The 10,847-nt window shown below is 41.4% G+C and overlaps 2 pseudogenes; both read left to right on the forward strand.

The window, feature by feature from the left end:
* The first annotated feature begins 1,316 nt into the window (after positions 1-1,316).
* Positions 1,317-6,374, forward strand: LOC115663171 (cycloartenol synthase 2-like; annotated as a pseudogene).
* A 1,242-nt stretch (positions 6,375-7,616) lies between these two features.
* On the forward strand, positions 7,617-9,835 carry LOC115663172 (cucurbitadienol 11-hydroxylase-like; annotated as a pseudogene).
* Positions 9,836-10,847: the final 1,012 nt, after the last annotated feature.

Consider the following 10,847-nt stretch of genomic DNA (forward strand, 5'->3'; position numbering starts at 1 on the left):
GGAACCACGAAATTCGGCTTCAGTATCGAATCATTTTCGCAGGCTACTAAATCCGACCCCACACAGTGAGCGGAGCGGAGAGAGAGGGAAAGAGAGCACTGACCTCTTCTTCCTCGTCGAAAGGGCTGGGATCGTGGCAGCGATTCTTCGTAGCCGTGGAAAGAGAAGGGAGGATTTGAGCGCACGAGAGAGATGCCCTGAAGATCGCAATGCTCAAAGGCTGCGTTTGGTTGTCCGGATTTCTAAATAGGATAGGACTGGATAAGATAGGATAAGAAATCCTAGGATTTTATCATATCCTATCCATTGTTTGGTGGACTACGGATTTAAAGTCGGATAGGATAATTTTTTTTTTTGCTATTCACGGGTCCGGAGGAGTCAGTGGAGGAAAAAAAACCAGAAATTTTTTTGGTGAAAGTGCACAAGGTGTGGGGATGAAGATGACAGCGAGTGGAGTGTAGGGTTTCTGGAAAAATAGGCATTAAAAATCCTATCCAGGTCTATCCCACCCCTCCTCGGATTTTTTTATCCGGTCTATATCCGACCTTATCCTATCCCGGACCACCACCAAACACAGGATAGGATAAAACATATCTTATCCTGGCTTTTATCCGGTCGACCAAACGCAGCCAAAGATTGCATAGACAGCTTACTTCTTCCATTAGGCTTTCCGGACCCGTGAAGTCCAGGTGAGACCGGGCCCAGAGGCCCAGCTCGGGTCCCTTTTTTTCTTTTCGGAATTTAAAATTATCGATTTAAAAAAATCAATTAATTATAAATAATAATACTAAATTTTCGAGAATGAAAATAAAAATCAGAATATGGCAAGAAATAGAGGCCTTGATTAGGGTTGTCAAGTTTTTAGCACTAGACTTTTAGTTTTTTGGTCGGAAGCACTAGACTTAGCTTAGTGCTATTTAATTAGCATGCCTTTAGTGGGTTACCTTGGATATAACTTAGTTCAAGTAGATTGATCTTTTGGAAAAAAAATCGAACTCAATTTGAATTTAGCTCACGAGGGTTGTTGTCTTGGAGCTTAGAATAAAGCCATGTGTATTCTTTGTCCGACGTGCATTGGATTTTCTTCACCGCACTTTATTTCGGGCTCTTTCTTCAATACTTGGGTGTTTCAATTTAGTACCAATAAATCTATCGTTATTTTCCTTTCTAGAATGGCTAAGACAACTCCTAGGATCATAATCAACCCAAAAGAACATTTGCATAAACACTTAACAACGTTAAATGACATTTAGGAAAAATTAATTAGTTGAGGAACTGGCTAAGCTGTAAGTCTCCACATGCATGAATTGTTAGGAATGCAGATGTTGCGGGGGGAGGTATATCCCTACAAAGATGCCATAGTTGATGTAATTGTACGATGTTACAAGAACATACATCTTTATGCCAAAAGTAATGGTCTCCATTGTCAATAAAGGCCACATTATATCATAAGAATTGGAATTGCTAAAAAAAGTCCTAAATCTACTCTACTTTTGCCAATTCAGTTATAAACTTTTTGATTTTGCCAATTAAGCCCTAAACCTTTTCATGTTTTGCTAATTAAGTTCATTTGGTCAATTTTAGCTGAATATCGTTGACGTGAACGCCAGCCGTCTTATGTGACGCGGTTAGTGCTGACGTGGATAATTTTTAATAATATTTTCTTATTTTTCTTATTTTTCTCTTCTTCTTTTTTTTTCTTTATTATTCCTCCTCTAGCCAGTTGCCGGGCCTTGGCAAACTATGCACGAAAAAGGATACGTTGTCATATAATGATTTCTCATACTTGACCAGGAATATCTGTACTATCCTCACCCTTGGATCCAAGGCATGTTTTGGAGTTGCTTAAGCAAGGTTGTGCAACCGTTTCTAGCATGGTGGCCTTTGTATAAGTCAAGACAGGGGGGAAGAATAGCATTGGTGCCAAAACTTGTGTACGGAGGCCACTTTGGTGCCAAAAGTTTCATTTGGATCACTTAAGTGCTAAAAGTTTACGCCGGCGATCACTTAAGTGCCAAATCGGAGAAAAAACGATCACTTAAGTGCCAACGGCGAGAAATTCCAACCAAATTTAATACGTGGCTTTTATATTTAAATTTTAATGACACATGACATTTTCATGTGTATAATTCAATTTTTTAAATATTTTTTTCTGATTTTTTTCTTTCTTTTCTTTTTTCATTTCTGTCTTCTTCTTCTTCTACCATGGTCGGAGGCCAGCCACCGGCCATGGCCGGCCTCGCCGGGCGTCGCCTTCCTCCGGGCGAGGCAGCCGTGGCCTCGGCGAGGGCCGGCCTCGCCGGATCTGGCGAGGCGAGCCCTCGCTGGGGCTTGCCCTGCCTAGGCAAGGGCTGTGCAACGGCGAGGGTCGGCGAGGGCGGAGCTCGCCATGGCTGGGCGAGCTCTGCCTTCGCCGGTCCTCGCCAGTGTCGACGAGGGCGAGCCTCGCCGTCGCACAGCCACGGCGAGGCTCGACCTCGCCAGATCTGGGCGAGGTCGCCCTCGCCGGCCGCTCGCCATGGCTGGGCGAGCTCGACCTCGCCCCAGATCTGGCAAGGTCGAGCCTTGCCATGGCTGTGCGACGGCGAGGCTCGACCTCGCCAGATCTGGGCGAGGTCGAGCTCACCCGGCCATGGCGAGCGGCCGGCGAGGGCGACCTCGCCCAGATCTGGCGAGGACCGGCGAGGGCGGAGCTCGCCATGGCTGGGCGAGCTCTACCCTCGCCGGCCCTCGCCGTCGCACAGCCGTGGCGAGGCTGGGCGAGGTCGCCTCGCCTTGCCCAGCGACGACGAGCCTCCCTAGTGGACGTCGCCGGCGAGCTTCCCCCTGGCCAGAAGAAGGAGAAGAAAAAAAAAAGAGAAAGGAAAAAAGAAAAGAAAAGAAAGGAAAAAAGAAAGAAAAGGAAAAAAGAAAAGAAAAGAAATGCCACGTCAGCCTCCGCGCGAGCCACATCAGCTTGAGAAATTAATAAAAAAAATGCCACGTCGGATTTCCGGCGAAGTGGCACTTAAGTAATCGTTTTTCACAACTTTTGGCACTTAAGTGATCCGATTGAAACTTTTGGCACCAAAGTGGTCTCCGTACACAAGTTTTGGCACCAATGCTGTTCTTCCCCCGTCAAGACAGGTTGCTCTAAGTACTGTTATGGAGCACATCCACTATGAAGATGAAACTAGTTGCTACATCTGCATTGGTCCTGTTAACAAGGTGACTCCACTATATCAATTTTGGTGATGTCAAGAATTGTGGCTTGTCGCACCATATATTCACCTTATTAAATGTAGAAATTATATTGCATGCCGGGACAGGTGTTAAACATGGTCTGCTGTTATATAGAGAACCCAAATTCGAAAGCATACAAGCATCATCTCTTCAGAATCAAAGATTATTCATGGGTGGCTGAAGATGGAATGAAAATGCAGGTACCGATTGATATAATGTTTCCTAAACTTCTTAAACAGTTGGTTGTGCTTTTTGTACAAGGATTATTTTGAAGGATCTGGCATAGATAATTACTATCGAATTGGCTGTACTAACAGGGATTCAATGGTTCTCAACTGTGGGATGTTGCATTTTCTGTTCAAGCTCTCCTTGCTACCAATCTTGTCGATGAATGTGGCTCGGCCCTTAAGAAGGCGCATGAATTTGTCAAGAACTCTCAAGTACTTGTCTGGCAGTAAACTCCTTGGTCTTTTTCGAGCTACATAGTTGTTTGATGACTTGCAGCAATAGTGTCTGCAGTTTTGCAAAACAACTAATTAACGCAAAGTTCTTTTCTTGTCATTAAAGGTCAGAGCCGACAGCAGTGGAGATCGTGCCGATTGGTACCGTCACATAAGCAAGGGAGGTTGGCCCTTCTCTATTCCTGAACATGGCTGGATCATATCCGACCGCACTGCATAAGCACCTAAAGTAATCTTTTTCATGGTTCGTGTAATGATTAGAGCAATGCTCATCTTGTAATATTCGACTGTAGTACACTTAAATAGCTATTTCAGTTCAGATATTTTGTTCTAGTAATTTAGCATGGTGAGCTCGGCTAAAATTGATTTTTCCAATCAAAGAAATATATAGAGGAAATAAATCATGTTCGCCTTGTTTTTTTGTATCTGTTTGCAGGCGGCATTATTATTGTCAGAAATGCAACCCAGCATCGTGGGAAATGCGATAGCAGTTGATCAACTATATGATGCTGTTAACGTGATCTTATCCCTTCAGGTATTATAATTTAAAATTAGCTAATTATCCACTTTTTTGTTTTCGGAAAATTTTTGAAAGCTGGTCATCTTTCCACTCTTATATGTTAAGTTTGATGAGAAGCCAACAATGATGATTTTTTTGGCCCTTGATCACAAAAGGTTGGCATTGTGAATTCGTATTTTTGGACAGCAGTGTTAGGATAGTGAAAGAGCTCGTAAAAGTTATATTTGGATGAGTTTTAATGCAGTATACTGTAATTATTACATCAATGATGTGGCTAAATCAAAAGGGAGGATTTGCAACATATGAGCAAACAAGATCATATCCATGGTTAGAGGTTTGATTTCTTATTCTCTTTCCATCTGGCTTGAACCTGGAGAGAATCCGACGTGTTATAAAGTACACATGCCTTGTTTGTCATGCAGACGATCAATCCATCATAAACATTTGGAGATATCATTATCGATTATCTGTAAGATCATGACCCAATACTTCTAACTTTTTTATAAATTTTACTTGGAGAACTTACTTGCTTGATGAGGAAGAAAAATAAAATACTCGTGGTGAAAAAACATTTTCAAGCTTCACCTGGTAAATGTTTTTCTGGCTGCACCAACACAATATTCTTTCATCAGTGTAACATAGGATCATTCTTATCAGATGTCTTCTTGATGTTTGACTGGCAAATTTCTTCTGTTTAGTTATGTGGAGTGCACTTCTGCAGCAATCCAAAGTCTTAAGGCCTTCATTAAGTTATATCCACGCCACTGAATCAAAGAAATTAAGGCCTGCGTTAAAAAAGGCTATCGAATACATTGAAAGCATACAGCTACTGGATGGTTCTTGGTCAGTTTCCTCCTTCGAGATGGTTATTACTTCATTTTAGTCATTATAATCTTAGAAAAGGCCAAATTGGGATAGTAAAATGTCCCACATTGTCATCCATTGGTGTTGAATCACCTTCAATTCTGTTGGCAAAAAAATGTTATCTAAGGGAGAGTTTGGAGTCATTTCCTTACAATTACACTAGGGCTGAAAGTGCTAATATTCCATTTAAACTCGTGTTGCAAACCCCTAATGATTTATATCGTCCAACTGTTTTGACAATTAAATTAGGTATGGATCTTGGGGAGTCTGCTACACCTATGGAACGTGGTTCGGGATGAACGGATTCGTTGCTGGAGGTAGAACATACCAGAGTAGTGAAAGCATAAGAAGAGCATGTGATTTCCTACAATCCAAACAACTTGATTCAGGCAGTTGGGGAGAGAGTTACCTTTCATCGCAGGATGAGGTATGCACAAGAGATCAAGCTCAAAAATTTTCTCCTTTCTTTATCCGGGTCTCTACATTCAGTCCTTCATGACATCTTAAATCAGAATTCATTTCAATTTTGAAAGTTCAATGGCATGTCAACTACATCTAATTAAATCCATATTAGCAGATTGTCTGCGAAGAACATTGTAATGTAGATGAAATAAGGTTTCTTTAAGTAATTGTTTTACAGCGTTTATGTTTCCATCTGATTACAGAGATAGACGAACTTGGACGGAAACAGAATGCACTTGGTGAATACTAGTTGGGCTATGTTGGCTCTTATTGAATGTGGACAGGTACATAGACACGAGGCTTGTCCTTGAGATACATAAACACTAATAATTCACTTCTCATGATCCTGACAATGATTAATTAGGATGTGAGAGATCCAACCCCTTTGCATCGTGCAGCAAAAGAGTTGATTAATTCGCAGATGGATAATGGCGATTTCCCACAACAGGTATGTCGAATACTGGCGGTGCAGCAGACGCATACAATGCTATAAGCTGCCTAGATTACTACCCAAGGGTATCTGATAAGATTCTAGGGTGTTACCGTTTATGTTTCACATATTTTGACTTGAATCATTTTCACACCACAACTGTTAGTATGATAGCTGATTCATAAAACGTGTCTGTGAGTGCCATACGACTTCTTATGCCATGCGTATCAGTATTGATCGTCCAATTTCTAACCATGTCCTCTGATCATAATTATTTCTTTTCTTGCAGGAGACTACAGAAGTTTTTAAGAGGAACTGTACGATAACATGTGCTGCTTTCAAGAACATTTTTCCTATATGGGCTCTGGGTAAGTACTACAATTGTGTGCTGAGACCTTCCAAAAATGTCCACTGAAATCATGAGAACAAGGCAACTGTTGAGATGAATGAGCATAATATATCTTTCTTGTGTTTCTTAGAGAATTAAAAAAAATTGTGTTATTAAAATGACAGTCAGCGACAAAAGTCTTACATCAATGAACCCAAGCATGTTCTATTCGTGTTAACATCTGGCCAGGACCTTGTTAATGGTATGGCAAGCAAGAATATTGCAATATACAGAAAAACAACAGTAAAACATTCTTTCACTTGAATGGGGGGCTCAGGACAAGCATTGACTATACATACAAGAGAACGACGTAAACAGAGGAGACCCCACTGTAATGATAGCCGCAAAGTTTGAGGTGTTGCCGATTTAAAGTGACGTACCAAAGATGCACCAGTTCCAACTATGAAAGCTTGGCCCTGTTATGCCGCACTACAGAACAAACCATTATAAGTTCTGATCTATAGTGAAAACGTCTCTCTAGTTCAATTAAGTGCACGTATACCACTATTGCACCAAATTTCTGCTACAGTAAATAAGAGCTACCGGCCAGAGCGGCCTGCAGGTAGATTGTCAAAGGAATATAAATTGTTTTCTACCATACATCGTAATCTAAAGAAGTATCTAATGCCAAAGTTAGTGATCTGAAAAGCATGATCAAGACAGCCTTAGAAGAACGTAGAAAGTGCTCCAGCGTTGATGGCAAGGGGAAGTCGGAGAGAAAAGGTGGGAGCAGGAAGCCAGACCAGCATAAATCTGCTTTGGTGGCCATCACCTGTTATTGGGATGCCCAGAATGAGAGAGTAAGAAGTGCATCTAGCAATTTGATCAAAATGAAGACCAAAATGAGTAAGGTATGAACCCAAATATTCCATTGTGAGACAGAGGGACCAATGCCATCAGACTCACTAAAATCTATGCAACATGACAAGTGTATATTGAAACATAACATGGGATTATCTAGACACACTAATTCATAAATTCTGAGATGATATCCACATTATATTCTAGATAGACGTCCATACCACATCAGCGGAAACAAAATCCAGCTCCTCTGATGAACCACTCTGATTATTCTAATCTAGAGGTGCTGCTTGGTAGGGATAGTAGAGGGGCACTTGCTTTTGGGGCAATTAGTATTTAAAGCGGCTCATTGAGAACGCTTGCCCACAGATTTCCAATTCTTCCTGTTGATTGCCACATAACTTCGTCCAGAGATATTAAGGGGAAACCCCACCAAAGAAATCGTCTTCTTTTACTTGTGAGTAGAAGATGTGGTTTATTCCAATGTTGGAGGTTGTGATGGGCCTTATGGCTCTAATGGTAGTTGCAGTTTCACACTGGAAGTGCAAATGGAGAATCCGTTCTAGTAGTCGAAGGCTTCCTCCTGGTTCCATGGGGTTTCCATTCATAGGAGAGACCATTGAGTTCTTCCCTGGCAAGTCCATCGACATACCTCCTTTCCTCAAGAAAAGTACTAAAAGGTACTTGTGCTCTCACGCCCTGCATGTCTTTCCTTTAAGATTATGATATGGTTCATGGCCTCTGTAGCCTTTTCTTCTTACCGTTCACCTCTATCATCAAGATAGTTGGATAGTTAGTTAATACTGAAACTCTGACCGACTGTATGGCGATGATGGATGTGGCATGTGTGTGGTTTTGTGTCTGAACTTCCTTGAATTTTTCTTCTTTATGTATGGGACGTTGTTCAAATGAGCTTGGTGGGTCGACCGGCAGTGATAGCGGCAGATCCTGATTTCAATAGATTCATTCTTCTTGAAGAAGGGAAATCAGTAGAAATGTCGTATTTAGATGCATTTGCTAAGCTCCTAGGTCATGATACTACTACAGGCTTAGAAGTTAAGGTGAATGCAACTGGGTATGCACACAAACACCTTACTAATGTAATCCGAAATCACTTTGGTCCCGATCGAGAGACTCAAAGATAAGCTCCTTCCTCAATTTCAAGCCATAGCTGAGAAAGCCCTAGATGCTTGGTCAACTCGAGAATTTGTAGAGGTGAAACGTGATTGTGCAATGGTAAGAATCTAAAATCTTTAGAGAGGGACGTACAATAGTCTCACATAATTCTTATGGTATCAAAGTACAAACCATATCAACAGTCCGAACACTAACACTGTTATTTTTTTTTTTATAGAATTTCAATTATTTGATCAATATGGTTACTTGCGGATTTGGCAGATGGTATTTATATTGACTTCAAGATTTTTATTTAGCTACAATGCCGAGAGATCAGGGGAAAATCTAGCGGCGGACATCAGCAGACTCCATCAAGGTCTCGTGTCTCTCCCAATAAACATTCCCGGCACGACCTTTCACAAGAGTTTAAGGGTGAAACCTTTGATTGTATTACCATCCTACTCCGTCTAATACGCACGTACTATTCCTCCTGCTCTGAACTTAGTACTTATGCAAGTGAAGTCAAAATTCTATGCGAATGACAGAGTCAAAAGAAGCTAATGAACATCATTGAACGGGAGATCACTGAAAGAATGGCATCACCAGGAATACTTAAGAGAGACTTCCTCGACCATCTCGTGGAGGACATGAAAACTCAGCCGTTTCTCACACGTGATTTGGTTACCTACGTGATGGTTGCGCTTGTGGCTGCCAGCCTCAAAACAGTAGCCACCGGTTTAGCCATGACCATTATGCTTATCACAGAAAGCCCTCTAGTGATTCAAGAACTAATCGTAAGTTAATTAATTACCGTGAATTGTTAACTTATTAATCCATATATAAGTTAGTGACTGAAATTTTGCGACCAAGTTTCATTTTTGGTCGTTAAAGGATGACCTCTGGTGACCAAATTATTAAGTTTGGTCGCCAGAGATGGACTTCTCGCATCCAAACCAATTTGTTCGCGAGAGGTCCTCCTGTGGCAGCCAAAAATGTGACTTCTCGACCAAAGAAATTGGTTCGCCAGAAGTCATATATAAAAGCCTACAGGAGACCAATCCCATCTGCACGCTCTCACTTTGGAATGGATGATGATCTCTCCTTGCAATCACTCACGAGAAAGCTTCTCACCTCCATTCCATTACAAGGAAAATGAGGAAGCGCTTTGCAACCGAAGGATTTCGGGTAAAGAAGAAATTTACGTAGAAAGAATACAAATCGATGGCTTACCCGATGCAAGTGAGGCAGGGAGATTCCTTCTTTCCTCTTCTTTTGTTGGAAATTTTCCCTATTTTTCTAAAGACTATATATAATGAACTATTGGTATGATATATTTTCAATGAATCATTCAGGTTGGCAAGCATTTCACACGGCATTGTTAGAAGAACACTTAAAAGACATTCACTTGAATGGTAAAGTCTCTTATCTATTTTTCATGAGGGCAGACTAACATGGTCTTGGCATAAATACATGCATGACATACATCAGAACTAGGTCTTGGACCATGTACTTATAAAAATACGAAACTGTATGAGTTTTCATCTTTGTTTGACAGGATATATAATCCCTAATGATTGGGGGATTATCATTGTTAAAAATCTGATCGGTGCCCGTCATGAGCAAGGTAACACAAGCATCTCCTCTCTATTTTTATATTTTGGCTCGGTTCTGGATCTAGCTACGTATCTCTCTTTGGATGAGTTCATATCTTTTAAAACTGTGCATGTGTTAGATCGAATTAATTTCTTGAACATTAGTTATTTTCTTCTTGCATTAAATTCCTTGAATGTTGGATTTGTGCTTTGTAATCGGTGTTGCACAATATGTATGCTAGCTGGCCAGTCCGTTCCGGATCTGGTTTAAGCTCGTTTAGTCCTTATTTAATCGTCATTAAATCACATATTGCACGTATGTTTGTGTAGGTTCGGGTTCTAATCAGTCCATGTTAATTATTTTTTTCGCCGATTTTGTCACCGTATCCGCGTTGTTTTTGTAATGTTTATCCCTCTGGCCAGTCCGTTCCAGATCTGTATTTAGTGTGTTTAGCCTCCATTTCAGTGAGATAATTGGTCATCTAAATTCATGTATGTTAATGTAGGTTCGTGTTTTAATTAGCCTACGTTATAATCTCGTCAATTTCCCACCGCGTCGGTTTATTTTGTGCAATGTGCACCTACTGTGACTTGCTGTCCACCAACTTCCAACCTATGGATGGTGGCGGTTTGGCCTTATTGTGGTTCTTAGACTAGCATCGGGCCCGCGTTTAAGAGTCTTCGTGGCTCGAGGACTTGTCGGGACAATTTTTGAGTAATTTCTGAACCATGTTGCGCGTCGTTGGCGTCGTCGAGTCTCCTACCCAGATTTAAAGCTTGCTGGGCAGGGGACGACTCGTCCCACTTTGACCTTCACTCGTGGCTTCGGCATGTATCAAGTTCGCTTTCCTAAGCCCTAATGGCCTAACACGTAGGGACGTTTCACTGAGTATTTGGCTTCGTTTAGTGTCGAGATACGGCCCGAAGCTTGTTTTCCATATCGTGTAAGGGCCTTGGCAGCGGGTCCTCGGTTTTATTTGGTCTCTTGGTT

This window comes from Syzygium oleosum, unplaced genomic scaffold, assembly GCF_021117445.2.
Source record: "Syzygium oleosum isolate NSW1041296 unplaced genomic scaffold, Sole_v2.1 Sole_v2.02, whole genome shotgun sequence".
Taxonomy (NCBI): domain Eukaryota; kingdom Viridiplantae; phylum Streptophyta; class Magnoliopsida; order Myrtales; family Myrtaceae; genus Syzygium; species Syzygium oleosum.